The 19,070-nt window shown below is 47.8% G+C and overlaps 1 protein-coding gene across 18 annotated transcripts in view; it reads right to left on the reverse strand.

Annotated features, from left to right (window-relative positions):
• TMEM229B (transmembrane protein 229B) overlaps positions 1 to 7,859 on the reverse strand; it is a 41,104-nt gene extending 33,245 nt beyond the window's left edge. For 4 of the 18 annotated variants that reach the window (XM_038545013.1, XM_038544996.1, XM_038545002.1 and 1 more), the window contains exons 1-2: positions 2,737 to 3,380; positions 1,584 to 1,663 (exon numbers count right to left, since the gene is read on the reverse strand). The gene's annotated coding sequence lies outside the window, so the exon portion shown is untranslated. Of the gene's footprint in view, positions 1 to 1,583; positions 1,664 to 2,736; positions 3,389 to 6,006; positions 6,030 to 7,159; positions 7,322 to 7,372; positions 7,488 to 7,726 lie in introns of those variants that run through there. The other 14 variants (XM_038545015.1, XM_038544997.1, XM_038545009.1 and 11 more) reach the window with 11 other exon arrangements.
• Positions 7,860 to 19,070: the final 11,211 nt, after the last annotated feature.

Raw genomic sequence — 19,070 nt, forward strand, 5'->3', positions numbered from 1 at the left:
ACTGCAGGGCCTTAGCTGGAAGAGACTGGAGGTAAATCACTGGGTTTTAGGGGCTGATGAAAGAACAATGATCTAAAGTAGAGGATAATTTGCTCTTCTCAAGACAATTGGAAGTGAATGATCCCAAGCAACTGGTAGGGGAGGAGTCTCTGAGAAAGCCATGAACATGGCCACAAGAGAGAATCAGCATCAAATACCTGCTAGGCCCAGGAAGCTGGAAACCTGCAGACAACAGCGCTGGCCAAGGAAGCCGTTTCCTGTCCCTCCCAGTCCAGTGACAAAGGACAGATTAAGTACTGAATTGAGACTATGTTTTGTGACTTAAAGAGACTACAGGACCTTCTACTACCTAAGAATCACCCAAACAGTTATGGGGCCTGCTTTTCATCCCAGGGCAGGGAAAGAATGAATCCCACTGAATAAGTATAAGGAGATAGTGGAAGACAAAATTAAATCACTTTATGAGTGCAACCCAATGAGTCTTGTTTCTTTATACTTATTAGAAATGTAGCTACTACAATGAAATGTTTTGTCCCCATGCTAACTAAAATCATCTCTCATACTCCCAGTGGTTTGGTAACCACCCCTGGAAATCACTGGTTTAAGGGCAAGAAGGACTAAAAGGAAAAGTAAGGCAGGCAGCGCCAGAAAAGATTGGTTTGGTGGATTCAGTGGGAATTCACTTGCTCCTCAACCTTGAATACAATGGAATGAAAATCAATGATGTACCGACAGACAGCAGAATCCAAGGGTCCTTGGGCAAATCGCTTTGTTTGAAGAGAAACTGAGATGACCCAATCCCATGAACAGAAAAGCTGTACCTCCCTGAGTTCCTAGGCTGAGCCTCCCCGGGAGAGTGAGGGCAGCAAGAGGAGGCATGTTCTCATTAACACTGGTCTCCAGGAAAGTATCCGCCAAAGTCCCCAGGTCCTGGAGCCCTGGGTGGGCGGGGTGGGGGGTGGGGCTGAAAACTGGGTTAAACCAAGCCCTGGAGTCTGCTAAATCCAAGTGCAGAATGTAAAACATAAACCAATAAACAACTTCCCTGCTGCCTTCAGTTGGGGACAGCTGGAGGATGAAGGAAGTGAAGTTTAAGTTTTAAGACAAGGTACAAGGGATGCTCCTCGCCAGTTAGGAGATGGTGCTTACAAGGTAAACAGATGCCACCTCTCAGCTGCCTCACTTAAACAAAGGAGGAATGGCCTGATCCCGTTCCCCTTCACAAGAAGGGACTTACTGCCACTCTGACTTTGTCCTTAATTCCCAGTTTGGCTTCTTTCCCCTTCAACCCCACCTCTGTCCTCCCAGCTGTGACTTCCTATAATTCTAGACCAGCTCAATTATTCCCTGAGAAAGGACAAAATCATCCAGACTCTGCTAGGTCAGCCAGCATTATTGCTGGAGGAGATATTACAGAACCTCTCTTTCAATGTTCTCATCTTACATATAAGGAAATGAAAGGCCAAAGCACTCATGTCACATGGCCAGAGTCACTGAGCTGAGGGAACCCAAATCTCGCTGCTCCCCTAGAATGATGCTCCATTATACCCATCACACTAACTCTCAAAGCAGGGTCGGCTTACCTCCCCAGGCCACCACCTCAACCTTCATTCATCTTCCACAAACACCTCAAAATGGCAGAAGTGCCTTAGAGTTAACTTGCCTGGAAAAAATAAGGATGAAAATTATGAGAATCATCTCAATGAACTAGCTGGTTACTTTGAAGGCAGTATTCAGTGGCCACAAATACTTTCTCAGAAGAAAAGGATAGTCCAATGCTTGGTACCCTTTGCAGAGTGTTCCTGGGACCCCAGAGTCAGAATCAGGTCTCTACACCTGGACTATAATAATGAGCAGAAACTAGGTTGGAGGATAAGGTGTAGAGTCAAGAATCTGCAAAGATAAGCCATTATGACTAGTGGCAGTAGAGTGACAGAAAGAAAAGTGCTGCCCAGAGAGTCTGTTCAGTGAGAGAAAAATTTTGGCGTCAAAATGAAATGGGGTTTATGAGATACATTCCTATGCCAAGCAGAAAGTCTGTTCCCCTTATAGTAACTCCCAGGCCATCTGGTCTACTTCCTCAGTGCAGGGTACCAACCTCTCTCTCTTCATTGGGATGTTGTTTTCCAAATAAGAATCTGTACTTCCATCTCCTCTTAACTAGCTGTGTTTCATCCACATCAGCTCTCTTTCTCTTTCTTATATCTTACTAACACTCTCTCCACGTTTACCTTCTCCTCAACATCTGTTCCATCCCCTGGCCCAAGGTTATAGAACACAGCCGAATCAGACAGATCTCAGTTCAAATCTCAGGTTGGACACTTGCTAGCCATGCGACATATGCAATCACCTTATCTTTCAGAACCTCAGTTTTTCCAGCTTTAAAATGGGGATAATTAATAGCAGCTATCTCATTGCTGGGAGAGAAAGAGAACATATGTCAAGTGCTTAGCCCAATGCCTGGCATACAGGAAGTCTTTAATAAATGATGGCTGTCACTGTTATCATTGTTATGATCACTGAAGCCAGCCAAAGCTCCATTTGTGGAATTAAGGCTCCGAGGGCTGAAATCAGCTGTCCAAGGTCACACAAGTGAATCAGGGAGGATCCAAGATTTCCTGATTCTGGAGGCCTTTGCCAACCATCGGCTCCTGCAGAAATGATGCCCAATGACCTAGAAATCTGAGTATCTGATCACATCCAAGTACCACAGCTGATGATTTAACGAGTACTCACCATGTGCTAGAAACTGTGCAGGCTGTATGAAAGCTCTAAGGCACCCAATAAGTCAGTGTAAGAAAGTCATCCCCTTGTTCATCGCAGGCAAAAACACAGTCATGAAACAAAAATCTGGAGCTGCTCCTTGTGTCACCCAGTGCTGACAATATTTCTCATCCACTTTTGTTTTAAGAAGAAGCTGAAAGTAAGACCAGTGCCCTGGCTGCCTTATTCATGGCTTTCCAAAGGCTTCTTGGACTGGGAATGAGAAGGAGGGGGAACCTACAGACTACAATGGGATCTGGCCAAGGATGGCTATAAAAAAAAAAAACAAAAAAACGTAGGGTTCGGCAGTAGGCTAAAAATAGGTCCCTACCATTGCTCCAAAGTACAGTGATTATTGTCTATAAGGTGGGCTTCTGGCTGCACCAGGGCCTGCCCTTCCACCGACCATGCCAGCACTGAAACCATGGAGCCCAGGAAGCACATTTTATCTCGAAGCATGAATCACCCCTCAGAGGTCCAGAAAAGAATCCTCTCTTTGTGGCTCTTCAATCTCCTTCTTGGCTGGCATCCCTAGATCCTCAGGGCTGGTATCGAGGCCTTAACGAAAACTCAGGGTGAGTGACCTTTCTGATGGAAACGGACCATTCCAGAAACTCATGTGATGGGGTGCCTCTTAAAAACTGAAAGGAAACAGTAAATGAATGAACCAGCTAGAAAGCATTTATCATTCAAGCCCAACTGCGGAAGCGGTCAGAAATGGCTAATCCAGTGTATTCTGAACGTGGGGCTTCCGAAATAGAAAGGAATGGCAGAAAATGCTCTCAGATTATGCTCCCCCTCACACACACCAATCTATTAGATCTCCCTACATGAGTTTGGGATTTGACAATGCTAGTCCCTTTTTTTTTTTTTTTTAACCGTATGCTTCTTAAGGATGGAGCAGCAAGAAGGAGCAATGTGAGACCCAAGTCCTGTCTGTATACTGTTGGCCCTAATTTCAAGGATGCTGTCCCTTCTACAATACCAGTCACATTAGAGCCAAGAGCCCTGAAAGGATATCAAGCTCTCTGTTGGGGAGTCAGCAGAGTGAAGGATAATGGGCAGCTGGCTCTTCAGAAACAGAAACTGGCAATGACTTTCGTTACTCCTCACACTGCCAGACAGGACTGTGACCAACCCCAAAGACAGAAGCACCAACATCAGAGGAGGGTAGAAAGTTACCTTGCAGAACCATCCTTTCAAAGAGCAGAGGACCAATACGACTCTGCTTCAACCCCACTAAACTTATACATAGGAGAATTGATGTTAAAGTGAATATTGAGGACCCTTAGGAGGAGGAGAATGGGCGCCTGCACCTGCAGGATGGGTGTGAGCACAGGGAAGGGAGCAAGCCCTTCTTTTTTTTTTTTTTAATTTAATTTTTTTTCAAGCCCTTCTTTTTATCTGGGAACAAGACCAGACATATTTAGCTTCCACTCTATCCAGGGATGTGAGTTGCAGCGGTGAAAGCCACTTCCTTTTCCTTAAATCACCACAGCATGGAGCATCCCACAGTGCAAAGCCTGAGGCACATATGCATCTGAAACCAAACACGGGGGTAGCTGAACTCCATGGGTGCATCTTCATTTTATTAGGGACTCTCTAGTATTTGAGTCTCAATCACTGTTAAATCTCAGGAAAGGAACACCTGCTGCATGCAGACATTCACACATGCTACATCCACTGTTATAACTCTCACTGTGGCTCGGTTTACCTCAAGGGAAACCATAACCAAAAATGCTGCCTCCTAGCCTTTCCCCAGCAATCCGCTTACATTTTACTTTTCTTTTTCTTTTTTTTTTTTACATTTTACTTTTCAAATAAAAAGCCTCTGATTTCTGCGAGGTGGTGGTATAGCAAGCGGAAGACCTGGCCAGAAAGGCTGTATTTCTTCCTGACATCCCTTCTGACATTCCCTCCTTAGCCAGGTGTTGCCACAAAGGGAGCTGAGAGTTTGCCAAGTCAGACATCATCCACACCTTAAAAGGAATGTTCCTGCAATAAAAGAAAAAAAGGGAGAGAGAGAGGAGAGAGAGAAAAGAAAAAGAAAACCTAAGTCTTCTTGTCTATAAATTGGGGGTGAGGGGAAGAGGTAGGAGGAAAGTAAAGGGATACAAATTTGAAAATGACCAGGCTGTGAGGGGAGGGGTGGGGTTAGATTTCCCTTCCCTCAAGGACAGCCAGATCTGATAGGGCCTCTGATAAGACCAAACGGCTTCGCTTTACTGCCTGTACCCAGGTCTCGTAACATCAGAGTCCCCAGCATCATCAGAGACCCTTCTCAGAGCTTGGAAAGTGACTGTCACTGATGTCCAGGCTGCAAACTGTCTACCGGGAAAAAACCCTACTTGGAAGGAGCTCTAAGATATCTGTAGAGCTGAGGCAGACAGAAAAACACTTGCAGCCTGTGTGCCGCAGCAAGTGCCTTCTGATTAAACACTACACTTTTAAAAACCAACACTGAGCTTTCCCTATCACAAAAGCTGTAATCTAGCCCTTTCCTGCAAAATGACACCTTTCCCTTTAGAAACAATATATAAATCTGATACAAGTGAAATACACATAGTATAAGTTTCCCTAACTCATTTAACATCCTTCAAGGACCCAAGGCTCTTAAATCACTTTACAAATGTAAAACTTCATGCCTCATTGCTTTAAGAGAGGGAGTTGGGAGAGTATCCTTTTCCCATCTTACTCTCAGTACATCTGAGGAACAGTCCACAGAAAAGCCCTTCTCTCACCACTGGGGGTGGAGAGCTCAGGCCTCCAGACCCTTACTCTCAGCTCTGGGTAAATAGCTTGGGATAAACCCAGTGTGGCTGCTGAGCAATCATCAACTCTACCCATTTAGAGGGGGAAAGGTACTCTACGAGTGAGCTGGTGGTGTTCTCTGGTCTAGCACCTGCACCTGACTTCAGCCACAAGTTCCAGGGTCACAGATCTAGGGCTCAGGGGACTTCATTTTCTCCTGTTACCCCTTACTGGTCCTGGAACCTCCCTTAACTCCGATGCCTTTGAGTAGCCAAAGTGAATATTACATCAGCTTGTTATCTGGCCTCCAAGGACCTGTTGTCTCCCAGTTACCCATCTCTGACCCCCAAGTAAAAGCCTTGGGGTAGAAGGCCAAACGGCCTCCCAGCCCACCCCTTCATGTCTCCAGAGCAACATGGCCCGACCGCTGTATCAGCAGCCCATTCATAGGAGCAGGCAGGCGAGTCACCCAACAGTCCAGCTCCCCCCTACCTTCAGCGCCTTCTGTCTCCACAGGCAAGCAGATGAAGTTCTGCCTTGCAACCAGGGGAAAACCTAACTCTCAAAGGGCTGTCCTTTTTAAGAGGAAGGACGGCAATGGGAAGTCCTGCCACAGAATGGAAGCCAGAGGTCACATGCAAGCCAGCTCGGGTTGGAGACACCAGCGACCTGCATCCTGGCCCATTTGTTCTCTATAAAGAAAAACAGTATACTACCCTCAGGGCAAGCCCTTCAGCCCTAACCTTTACCCTTCTTCCTGTTACAGCAGAGATAGAAACCCAGGTGGTCTAAACCAGTCTAAAGGTCAGAGTAACAGGTCATTTGTTACCAGGTGCTGAGAACACATGAGAATCTGCGAGCAGAGCCCCCAAGGTTACACTGGCAAAGCTCCCTGGGGTCCTGATCTCTTTCTCCAGAGACAATCTGAAGTGGCATCAGTACAACCTACTACCGGAAGCTCTGTACCTGAGGCAACCAAACATATCCACGAGGAAACCTTGGAGAAAGTCCCAGGAAGAAAGGAAAGGGGGTCAGCTTCTGACCAGGCATTGAAAGAGGGAAAAGAAGACACCGGGAAAGAGGCCAATGTCTCCCTGCCCTTGCCATGAACAGGGCTATAATGGTGCCCATCTCAACCCTGCATCTCCCACCGAGGATGGTGAACGGGAGAGGGCAAATGGAGAGCTGGTGGCGGCGGGAGGGGGGGGGGGCTCCGCCGGGCCCCACGGCACTGAGCTGGAGAAGAGAGTACACACCCCAGATGTGCAGTCTACCATCACCCAGTTTTTCCATGCAAGGTGGCAGGGTCATCTTGGCATGGTTCCATCCCCTTCAGGAAAAGTCCTGGGCCTCAAACTCAGGAGGGTCGGTCTGTGTTTCTCACTCCCAGGTCCTGGCTCCCTAGCTCCCACTTAAACTGGCGCCCCCCTCGGCGCTCCCAAGGCGGCCTCAGAGGTGCTCTCCACCCGGAGGAAGGGGGACATCAACCTTCCGGATGGGAGATCCCCGCTGGCCCCTTCCCCCCGACCCCGCATCTCCCCGACTCCCCTTTGTTTCAGGCGGGGAAAGTTGCCAATGTGCACCCCTTCCCCAACACGCCCCCTTGTGCGCCCATCCCCCGCAGGGAATCCAAGCCCGGGCGCACCTTCTAATCTGCGGCTCGCTCTCCAGCCGGGGCAGCCGCTTCGAAACCGAAAGCAAAGAGGAAGAGGGACCCAGCAGCACCCCCAGCCCGGCAGCCCGGCGGTCCCCATCACCGCACCATCCTCGGGCCCCGCCGCACTCGGCGCTGCCCGCCCCGCGCGGCCACCTCCACGGGCGGCGAAAAGGCCTCTCCGCCGGCCTCGGGGGCACCTACCGGTGCGGGGCCGAGGCTGCGGGCAAGGGCAGGGCAGGGCCGGGCAGGGCCGGCCGGCCGCCGGGTGCAGGTGCGGCCGGGAGCGCCGTCTCCCGGGCTCGCTGCCGCTCCTCCTCCCGCGCCAGGACTCGGGGCGCCCTCCTGCGCCGCCTGCTCCCCGCCCCCACGCCCGGGGCTCCGGCTCCCCCCGCGTCGAGTTGCCGGCCGTGCCTCCCCCGCCGCCCGCGCCCCCGCGCCGCGCCTAGTCCCGCAGCCGGTGTGGGCGCCCCCGCCGCGGCGCGGGCCCGGGGGCTGCAGCCGCCGCAGCCCGGGCCGAACCGAGCCCCCGGCGGCGGCGGCGGCGGCGGCACTCACCCATAGTACGGATGCGGTGCAAACTGCACATGCTCGCGTCTGACAGGCGCGCTGCCTCCGGCCCGGCTTAACTCCTTGCTCGCCCGCTCGCCCGCTGGGTGCGTGCCCCGCCGACCCCGCCGCCTCCCGCCGCCGGCAGCCGGCCGCGCCCCCCGCGCCCGGGAGCGCGCGCCCTCCGCCCGGGCCGTGGCGCAGGTGGCTGCGGTGCAGAGCTGCTCGGCCCTCCCCACCCGGCCTGCCCGCCTGCATCTGAGGGGTTGTGGGGACAGGCGGCATCCTGCAGGTCTCGCGCCTCCGAGGGCCACGGACCACGTGGTGCTGAGGACCCACTATGTGCCAGCATTGTGGCCATTCACTGAGTCAGTCCCGCAAGGTCATTTTTATTGTCCCTGCTGTCAAGACGGAGAAACTGAGGCCTGTGGAAACTAAGGCGAGGCCTGAAGCTACGAGGTGCACAATTTGGTTTATACTGAAAAGATTAAACACAGGATGTTTTTTCTGAGGTTGGTCTAGATTCTTCTATTAGAAGGAAGATAATGGATGCCATCTAGAAAGCTTGGATATTCTGGAATATGGATCTTGGGAAATGGGTGAGAGGACCCTCATCGATGTCAGGCCGGTCAGACAGGTCTAAGGTCCTGCAGAACCACTGAGCAGGGAGTGGAAATGTGATCCAACTCCTATTCCCACTCCAAGGCTCAGTTCTGGCACTGGGCATGGCAGCCAAGAAGAAAGCACTTTTTTGTTTATTTAATTTACAGGTAATGACCCCTAAAGTTGCCCTTTGGTAAACAGTCCATCCTGAGGGGGCAGGCATCCTTTTCTAATTCTCACACAGACCTTAGGTGTGCCTAGGCCTGATGTCTCCTAGCCCTCTAGCTGACTTTTCCCACATGCCACAGTAACAAAGAGTTCTCACAGGTCCAGGGCAGCACTGAGTCTTCAAAGAAAGGAAACCCAAAGATCCAGCTGGTCTTGCCCCAGTCTGGATGAGAAGCTGGGCTGCTTTCCAACTATCTGAACCTAATCTGATCCTATGTCTTCTAATTGCTTAATGGAGCCATGAGTCCTCCATCAGCCTTCTGTCCCCAGCCAGGATATTCAAAGACCAACAAAGGTGTATCCAACTAGGGATGGGCAGTGTGGACAAGGAGTTCTACAGCCATCCCATCTACACCTAGTTCTTAGGCTGGCTGAGTTGTTCTTTCCAGAAGGAAAGCGCTAGGGTTTGATGAAGGCAGGAGTTATGTTGGATTTCTCAAACCAGTATAGGGATACACAGCTATGTGCTACCAGTGGTAAGAGCTCTTGGCTTTCCTGAGTTAGTATCTTCCTTCATAAGTATACCTAACAACATAATGCATATACAGTCCTCATTATGGGGTGGGCCTCTGATAACAGAAAAGTGTTTTCTGGGGAGGCCTGGGGGGCTCAGTCAGTTAAGCATCTACCTTCAACTGAGACCAGATCCCAGAGTCCTGGGATGGAGCCCCAAGTCAGGCTCTCTGCTCAGCGGGGAGTCTGCTTCTCCCTCTCCCTCTATGCTCTCTTCCTCTCTCTCTCTCTCTCTCTCTCTCTCTCCCTCTCTCAAATAAATACATAAAATCTTTAAAAAAGGAGTGGGGGAGTGTTTTCTGCTGAAGATAAGGCAGGGAGTGAGGAGAAGGGATCAGGGCTCCAGTGAGGCTGGCAGGCTGTCCCAAGAACACTATCAGAGAGGCAGGAGACAGTCCCTTGTTGGGAACACCTTGGCAAGAAGTGGCTTCCATGGCAGCAAAGCCCAGCTGAAGAGAGACCTCCTTTGTGCCCTCTTTTCTCTTACCCTCCATGCCCTCTTGTCTCCTAGGCCCAGAGCTCCCACTCTGCTTCTCTATCTGTGCCCAGTACAGGCTCTGGGAGGCAGCATTGCACAGAAGAAAGCAAAACGGACTATTAAGGCAGATCTGAATTCCGGGTGATTTCTCCAAATGGACAATATGTGCAGTGCCCACTGCCCATGATATTTTAGGGCCCCAAAAATATTTAACTTTCTTTTAAAATCAGGGACAAAAAATAAACTTTGAGATCAAAGAAAATGCTTTCATATATAATACTAATATTTTCATCTTTAGTATAGAAGCCAAGGTGCCAGTAATAGAATCAAGAAGGAAAGGTAAGGAACCAAGGTGCAAGGCTTGGCATCCGCCAGTCTCTCCCACGGACTTCACTGCTTGATCTGGGTTTTCCTTATTCCTAAATTAAGAATCACTGCTCCCTAACAAAAACTCATACAATGCCTTACAAGTAACGTATCTTTTTCTCTTTGGGTAAGGCAGCTATTTTAACCCCCGTTATGTAAATGAGGAAATCAAGGCTCAGAGAGATTGCATGGTTTGATCAAGGTTATACTGCTAGTAAAGGCAGAATGCAGGTGAAATTCAGGTCTTCTGACCCTCCATCCAAGGTCTTTTCTGTCTGCCTGCACCTAGAAAATTTCAAATAAGATTAGATATGTACAGGGCAGAGCAGTCAACTCCAGAAGCAGACCTAAAAATAGCATCTGTGGCAGTGGTGGGTCCCTGGCTTTTTACCCTAAGAATGCTGAGGCAAAGGTACAGAGTTGTCGGAATGGGTGGAGAGGGTAACCCTGAGGGAAGGTAGGCACCGTAATAGTAATTGCTAATGATTCAAGTACAGATTCAAGGTGGAGGGCATGGGACAGAGCAAGCCCTGCTACGCCAACACCCCCCAGAGGATGCCAACCCCTCCTTTGCCTTCCTGTCTTATCAAAGCAACCTGGATTTGAGTCCAGAGTCCACATCCTAGCCAGATGTCTTAAGGCTATTTATTTAACTTTTCTGAGGCTATTATCCTTATCTACAAATAGAATGGCAATAATCCCCCATCCCATGGCTATCATAAGCATAAATGAGATAATTTTAGATAGCTAGCATTTTGTCAGACACATATACGTAGTTAAAAGTCCCTGCCATAGTAGGCAGTTAATGGTAATTCTCGCCACATCTCTCTTCTACCATCAGGTTAGGAAAATGAGAGTTGTTCAAGTGTCTTTGTACTCCCTAAAGTGCCTCAAATAAGTTAGGTTCTCAGTCATATTTTCTGAAAGACAGGAACTTTTCTGCCCTTTTACTAAGCAAACCATCCATAAAGGGATTGCTCTTGTCTGCCATAAGTCATTTTCCTGATGACTTTCAAGAGAAACAGAAAGACTTCTGTATGCTTGTTAGAGAGGATCAGTTCCCTGGGGATTGCCCTCTGACCACAAGTCAGGAGAGATGTGGCTCAAGAGGGTGATTTCAGTGGGGGGACTGGGCCCACAGCCAGATCAGGAAGGACCTGGGAAAGAGCACAAGCATGGAAATTGGAGGCCAGGAGAGACCTGTCTCTTGTATTGTACGTGTATTTGCACAGTCTGTCCCAGACGCTGGGACAAGAAAGCAATAAGTGAGGTGGGAGCAGAGGAAGCATTGAAGCCAAAGGCAATCCCAAGTTTGGAACTAAGTGGACCAGCTTTACCGGAAAACCAGCTAGGAGAGAGACAACTGGAGAAACCTCGGGCCACCGACCCTCTCTAGCAAGCATACAGAAGTCTTTCTGTTTCTCTTGTAAGCCAGCAAGAAAATTGCTCGTGGCGGACAAGAGCAACCCCTTTATGGATGGTTCACTTAGTAGAAGGGCAGAAAAACTCTTGCCTTTCAGAAAACATGGGCATAGTCTTGGCAGTTTGAGAGGAGGTCAGGGCAATCATCCAGAGTTTGAAAATGGGGGAGTCTCTTTGTAACAGTCCCTTCTGGAAATAGGAAGGAAAGGATCATAAAGAGACTAGAGTGTGAACCTGCATCATTTAGGATTCTTTGGTTGCAAGTAACAGAAACTGACTTTAGCTATCTATGTCTAAAAGGAATTTCTTGGAAGCGTATGATCAGATGACTGACAGATTTGAAGGGAATGCTGGCAAAACAGAGGCTAGAACCAGAACCACTTTGGGAGCCAGGGTAATGGGAAGTGATTGAGAGTCTTGTCAGGGCTCTGCTGCTGAACAACTAGACTTCAATCTTTTTATCATTTCTGTTTGTGTTAGAGTCAAACTCACCTATGTTCAGTCATACATCCACCTTTTGGACAAGGGAGGATCAGCAGGATACTCTGACACTGGCTCTACTGGCACCCCACATCATGATTGAGAGGTAAGCATTGAAAGAGACATCAAAGAGCTGTTTTCCAAAGGAGGACAGAGGCAGCCGTGCAACCCCATACAGCAAATACCCATGCCACAGGGAAAGCAGGCAGTGCAGGGACTTCACACCTGACTCAGTGCCCCTGTTGAGTTCTTAGCTACAAAGATGAAGGGAGGAATACATAAGCCTCAAGAAAGTAGCAGGAAGCTCTGAAACGTGCCAGGGCAGGAAGACATAGTTTGCTGAATAAAATCCCTGCTTGTGCTGGGGTTGGTATAGAGGTGGAAAAAGGCAGATGTTTTATGGACTCTTCCAACTCTGAGCTGTGCTCAGGAATGGTGAATTATGATAAGGGGAAGAGAGTGCAAAAGGTTGTTACCAATGTCCTCGAATGTTTACAAAATGCCTCTTTGAAGGACAGAAAGGGGTACCAGTAGAGGAGGAAGAGGCATTAAACCCAGGGAAGTGGTCAGTTGACTGCACGTTTATTAGAAGTTTTGCTAACTGTATGTCTATGTGGGAAAGGGGTATTAACTGTCATGGAGCTCTCAAAATAATCTGTGTGTTCCTACTCAGGGGATATTTAAAAGTCACGTCCTCCCTCTTTTTTTTCAGTCATCAGAAAGAAAATGCAACAGATAAGGACTATGCAATATTCATGAACATCTCAAGCTTGAAAATGAAGAATTTACCATTCTGTGTGAGTGTAGATTCATCCATAAAGCATTAAGACATTAATGTGTGTGCATTAAGACAGCCCTGGAAATTAGTGCAGTTTCATGAGATTAGCAGTAAATTAGAGGGGAAAGGCTAATGCTAAAAGAAATCGAAGTGAAAATATGAAAACATACATTGAAACTACACTACTTCATATTTCTAAGTGTCGAGTTTAACTGTGAAGGTTGTAAATTTGGTGGTGGTGGGGTGTGAGATAGAGTTCATTATAAGGCTTCGGAATCATGGAGAGAGCCACCCCCACTGCCCAGCTGCTCTCATTTCCGACTCAGCAGTTAGCCCAGGTGCTGGGCAAATTGGAAAGAATTTCTGCCCTGGAGATTAGAAACCAAACTCCAAGCTGGTCACCTCCCCTCCGTGCCTCCCTTTGCCAGGATACAAGGAGCTTAGTCGTCTGAGATGGGACAAAGGGATATTGTTAAGGCGAGCCTGCTTATGAGAAGGCTTTGCAACTAAAAGCTTTTATGCTGCTATCTAAGCCATTCTGCCTGGGGGGACACTGTGTGCCTGTCCCGACTTCACTGTATCAGTTCAAAGAGAAACTTCAGCCAGACACAGTGATTGCAGAAGGATATCTTGGGACTTGGCAACACTAATAGGCTAAGAATTTCTATCACAGCATCTCATCCAAGTCCCAATTCTGGGCCCCACCAGGTCCTGGGATGGGTTACAGTGGGAAAATCTTCCTTTTTGTAGATCTGAAGCAAACAGTCTCTGCCTAGGGAGCTGGCTGTAAGGCAGCCCAGCTTGGAGGTGGGGTGGGGGTGGGGTGTGCAGATGGCATCACCGAGGGTAGGAGAAAACCTGTTTCAATTATTTTCCCCTCCTTGTGGTGGCCCTTCAAGGAGAACTCTACCATCTTCAGGAAAGGCAGCATAAGCCTGAGAGGTTGCTGATCCCTGGGACTCTAAGTTGTCTAGGGAATTAGTTCAGTCAGGCATCCTATTAGTTTCAGATGCTAATTAATTAATGAGCATGTATTTAGTGTTTCTCTTCCCAAGCACTGTGCTATTATGAGGACTGAATCTGACTTCAAAGTACTTGTTACTCAATTCAACAACCATTAATGTACCATGCACTGTGCTAAGGATTGGGGTCACACAGGTAAAAAGATTGAGACCTATGCACCTGAATATGACACCAATCCATAACAGTCAATAATGAGAAAGAATTTCCCCATGTTCCTGGCTTTAAGTTCTGTACCCCCATGCTGTGCAAGGTCTGTGATTATTTGTGTTCTATGATGAAGCTGTTTCCATGGCCTGGCTTTATCTCCACCACATTCTGCAAAAAAAACCTCTCCACTTTGGCTCACAATTGACTAGTATATGCAAATTTACACACTTTTGCTGTCATAAGACTGTTTGCCTTTCTTTCTTACCCACAGCTTAGGTCAAGGTTTGCTTTCTCTTATGTCCTCAGCAAGATACCTACCTGGGAAGGAAGCACTGCCAACTTTGGTGGATTTTCTTTCCTATCTGTGGGTAGTTATGTCATGTATATAGGACTGTGACCTCCCCCAGGTATATAGGACTGTGACCTCCCCCAGAGAATAGAGTAGAGGGGTCTGGGGAGGGAAGGAAGGGAGGGAAGAAGAATGAGATTTCCAATGACACAAAAAAAGAACACGGCACTGGTGAGTGCTTTGTCTGGAACTGCATGTCTATGTTCAGAATGCATAGGCTGAGATGGAACTGGTTGCTCAGAGACCTCATCTTGACCCAGTAAGCACCCTTTTTGGTGTTAGTATAATGGGAAATTAATACTATAGTCTTTCTCTGAGCTTTTACTATTTAAAAAAAATTTTTTTTATTCATGAGAGACAGACAGACAGGCAGGGACATAGGCAGAGGGAGAAGCAGGCTCCCTGTGGGGAGCCTGATGCGGGACTTGATCCCAGGACCCTGGAATCACGACCTGAGCCAAAGGTAGATGCTCAACCCTTGAGTCACCCGAGCATCCCTGTGCTTTTACTATTTAAATCCAAGTTCTTATTCTAGGAAGACCCTGTGCTCAGTGGGTCCCACTCCCTGTCCTGTCACTTGACAAGCAGGCTGAGTTGAATGATGTCTCAGAAATCCAAGAATGTCAAGGAAAGGATCTGTGGGTCTCTAGTACTACAGTTAAGGAGTGTGGATGAACATGGGTGAGTGTGGAAGAGTGAGAAGTGGTGGAGGAAAGGAAGAGGGACTCTGGAGTTTCTCCTTGAAATCATTCACCATATTGCTCCCTACTAGAGCCCCATGAAGTCGGTCCTTTGGACTACATCCAACTAGCCACATGTTCCTTCTTTCCTCAAGTAGAGAACATAGCTGAATACATCATTTCCCTTGCGGGGTATAAATGGGCTTGGGTCAGAACTAGGCCCAAGTTAACTCTGTCCCCAGACTCGTGTCTACTCCTTCAACACCTGGACAACTGCCAGACCACAGGACCATAGTGTATAACAGGAATCCAGTAATGCTCTTGTTGTGTAGCTCAATTGCTCTGAAGAGGTAACAGGGATCCAGCACGTGAATCCCCTCTGATCTGAACATGGACCCCCAATTCTCCCAGGTGTCCACTTGCTATATCCTTCCCCGGAACCTTCACCAATTCGAGGCAATGACTCCAAGGGCTTGGCATTAAACTTGAGGGATGGGAAGTGATGAGGGCAAATCTGGCTCTTTGACTGGCAGACTGTGGCTATATTGAGTTTGTTGTCAACTTCCCTGAATCTCAGCTTTCTACATTACTGATGAGATCAATACTTTAAAAACATTTTAATAGCTGTATTAGAAAAATGATTCATACTCCTTGTAAAACATCCACATAATATAGAAAAGAACAAAGCAGAAACTAAAAACATTACACCAAACTTCTACACCCCAAAATAATCACTGTTAACGTTTGGGGGAAAAATGTATACATACAGTTTTACATAAAATAATTTGTATTATATACACTTTTCTAGAATTTTTTTCATTTGACATTAAGAAATGAATGCCTTTTGGGGCACCTGAGTGGCTCAGTTGGACTTTTGATTTCTTCTCAGGTCATGCATGATCTCAGGGTTGTGAGTGAGATTGAGCACACATAGGGTCTGTGCTGGATGTGGAGCTTGCTCAAGATTCTCTCTCCCTCTCCCCATCTCCTTCTCTCTCCTTCTCTAAAAAAAAAAACAAAAAAAAAATCATAAAACTATGTCAGGAAAAGCAGGGATTTTGAGTGGAAGACATGATTCTGGAAAAATTTTAGTGATCTTTACTTCTATAAATAGCTCCTAATCCTATGTCGTTACTATATATATGTACATTACCTTCCACTGACATTACCTTGAATGACGAAGATATTTAAGGAAATTTCTTATTCTGAATATTCCAATGGATTTATTTCAACATTAAAATTTTGCTTCCCGGGCAGCCCTGGTGGCTCAGCGGTTTAGCGCCACCTTCAGCCCAGGGTGTGATCCTGGGGACCGGGGATTGAGTCCCACGTCAGGCTCACTGCAGGGAGCCTGCTTCTCCCTCTGCCTGTGTCTCTGCCTCTCTCTCTCTCTCTCTCTCTCCCTCTCTCTCTCTCTTTGTGTCTGTCATGAATTAAAAAAAAAAATCTAAAAAAAAAATTTTTTTGCTTCCCAAAAAGCCGTGGTCTTCTCAAAAGCATTTTTTCCTGAAAGATCCTAAGTCCACATAAGAACAGTCCCCTATGCCCTGTAGGGAAATTCCTGCTTCCAGGATCAGACCATTCCAAAGCCATCTGAGAGTTTCTCCAGTGACCAGTGGAACAACATGTAGTGTTTGGAAGGAGCAACAGTCATGTGTTACCCCTAGAGCAATGCTTGTTGCTTCTGATCCTAGGAATCTGTGTGTTCTGCTCCATCACCAACCTCCCTTCTTATGCATGAGACCTGTTGGCTCTACCTCATTCCTGTGGATAATCTCCACGCTGTAATTGGAAAAAGACCAGTATTCCCTCTTCTGGATTTTATTTTATTTATTTTTTAAAAGATTTTTATTTATTTATTCATAGAGACACAGAGAGAGAGGCACAGACACACACAGGCAGAGGGAGAAGCAGGCTCCATGCTGGGAGCCCGAAGTGGGACTTGATCCCGGGTCTCCAGGATCATGCCCTGGGCCGCAGGCGGTGCTAAACTGCTGCACCACTGGGGCTGCCCCCTCTTCTGGATTTTAACCAGAAGTTCAGAACCTAAAAATGAGGAAATTGCATTTTGGAAAGGTGGGCTGTCTGTACCAACTCTCTGAAATTTCCAAAGCTCACTTTTACTTGAGCAAATCTCCCAATATGTGGATTCCTTCGTGCTCTGAGTTGAACACTCTGGTTCCATCTCTTATCACTTTATCTGTGACAGAGCAAAGATGATCCTTAACCTGCAGCTTGGACTTTTGCAGAAGAGACTCTTCCTGTTCCCTGCTCTTGTGACATGACTAGGTGAGAGACACCTGGAATAAGTGCCAAGGTGATGGTCTGTGCACTGCTGCAGCCGAGTGTTCAAAGCTGGGAAGGGGAGAATGGGAGAATGTTCTTTCCATCAATCTCTACTTTACCTTCATCTTTTAGTACCACTAAGTTTTCCAGTCCCCTTCCCGGAAACTATGCAACGTTGAACAGGAACAAAGAATGCAGAATTTAAGGTTTAAAGTCTCCACTTTAGACAGGCGTTAGAGCCCCATTAACCACCTCCTCCCAGGGGACCAAAGTATGCACTGATCAGATCAAAGGGAAGAGAGCTGGCCCTAGGTATGGCTGAGAGTAGGAATGCTGGAGCTCAGGGTTCTTTAAGAAAATAAGCCATCCTGGGGCACCTGGGTGGCAGTCAGTAGAGCGACCAGTGGACTCTTGGTTTCACTCTTGGTTCCTACTCAGGTCGTGATCTCAAGGTTGTAGGATCCAGCCCCATGTCGGGCTCCGCACTAAGCTAGGAGTCTACTTGAGGTTCTCTCTCCTTCTCCCTCTGCCCCTCCAGGCCCTGCTTGCTCTCTCTCACCTAAATAAATAAATCTTAAAAAGAAAAAAAAAGAAAAGAAAACAAGCCATCCTGACCACTAGATGGCGCTAAGAGATAGCCTCCCCTGTCCTAATTGCTGGTCACCTTGGGGACTTTGAGAGGGGAAGAAGATTATGTGAACCTGGACTAAACCCCTTTTATAAAAAGGAGCTGGCAAAGAGGGCTTCCAATAGGGCATGAGACCTGACACTCGTAAAGCCCCTGAGTCTGAGCACAACGATCATAAGCATGCCAGATGAAGGCTTCGTTCATCAAAACTGATAACAGAGCGATTGGTTCCATGATAAACCATTGGGGAAAGGAGAGAGGAAGAGCCTCAATGGTTAGGTCCTCTCATTCTGTCCAGGTATTTCATGTCTTGTCATCCCTGTGAATTCTGGGGCGCCCTTTGGTGCGCTCTTATAGCAATCACTCAGCCTGCAAGGTCCCCTGCAGGGGAATGCCTGTGTCCCTGAAACAGAGGGACTCCTACTCACACCCTTGCATGTAGATCTCCACCAATCAGGTGAAGCAGCCTCTCAGAGGAAGGGAGGCTTAGGGGCACAAGGAGGCCCTCCACAGTCCAGTTTGCCCAGGACTGAGCCACATGTTCCTCACTGTTCTCCCTCTCCTCCTTCCAGTCCATAGTAGACACTCACCAAGCATGTACTGAACCTATGAAATTAGAACCCTAGCCCACCAGACCTCTCCCATGGTCTGTCATCAGCTGAAAAAGTAATAATAAAGGCCAGCATCTACTCAGCACTTGCTATATGCCAGTACTGAGCTAAGTGCCAGAACTGGAATCTGAACTCTGGAAATAGAATCCCAGAGGCAACTCACTGTTGCACTGAGACACTTCAAGTGTCTGAAGCTGCAAAAAGGAGGCCAAGGTGCCATGATCAGCTCCCTGACTGGCCTGAGTTCCTTTGGCTTCTTAGAACCCCAAAGTCTGTTCCCACATGGGCACTATAGACTCCTGGAGAACCTGCCTCTGACTTGAAGCTGGTCCCTTCCCAGCCCCTCCTGTCCCTTAATGCGAATCACCATTGTTTTCATCTGTGATGAAAGCTGTTGGAAAAATAAGACAGCTGGCTTAATGTTGTAAGTTCTAAATGAACAAGAACCCCACTCAGATGGCTGGATTTACCCCATTCTCATTCCCTGAGCTCTCCCTACCACCTCTTCTTCTTGTTTCCCCCCACCCCCTCTGCCTGGCTCTTTCTTGCCTGGGGAGCTTGCAGCTGCACTGAACAGATCATTTTGCATTGATATATGTTGTAATTACATCAGTTCTACCCTGTGTTGCACTCTGGGGCTATTGTTCCTCCCTGAGAAGATCACTGGAAATGTTGGAATATTATGTATGACAAACCAGTCAATACCAGGCTTCCTATTGGTCTAAGGATCATGAAAATATAGACCCCTGGGCCTGCTGATC

Source organism: Canis lupus, chromosome 8 (assembly GCF_011100685.1).
Source record: "Canis lupus familiaris isolate Mischka breed German Shepherd chromosome 8, alternate assembly UU_Cfam_GSD_1.0, whole genome shotgun sequence".
In the NCBI taxonomy this organism is placed as follows: Eukaryota; Metazoa; Chordata; class Mammalia; order Carnivora; family Canidae; genus Canis; species Canis lupus.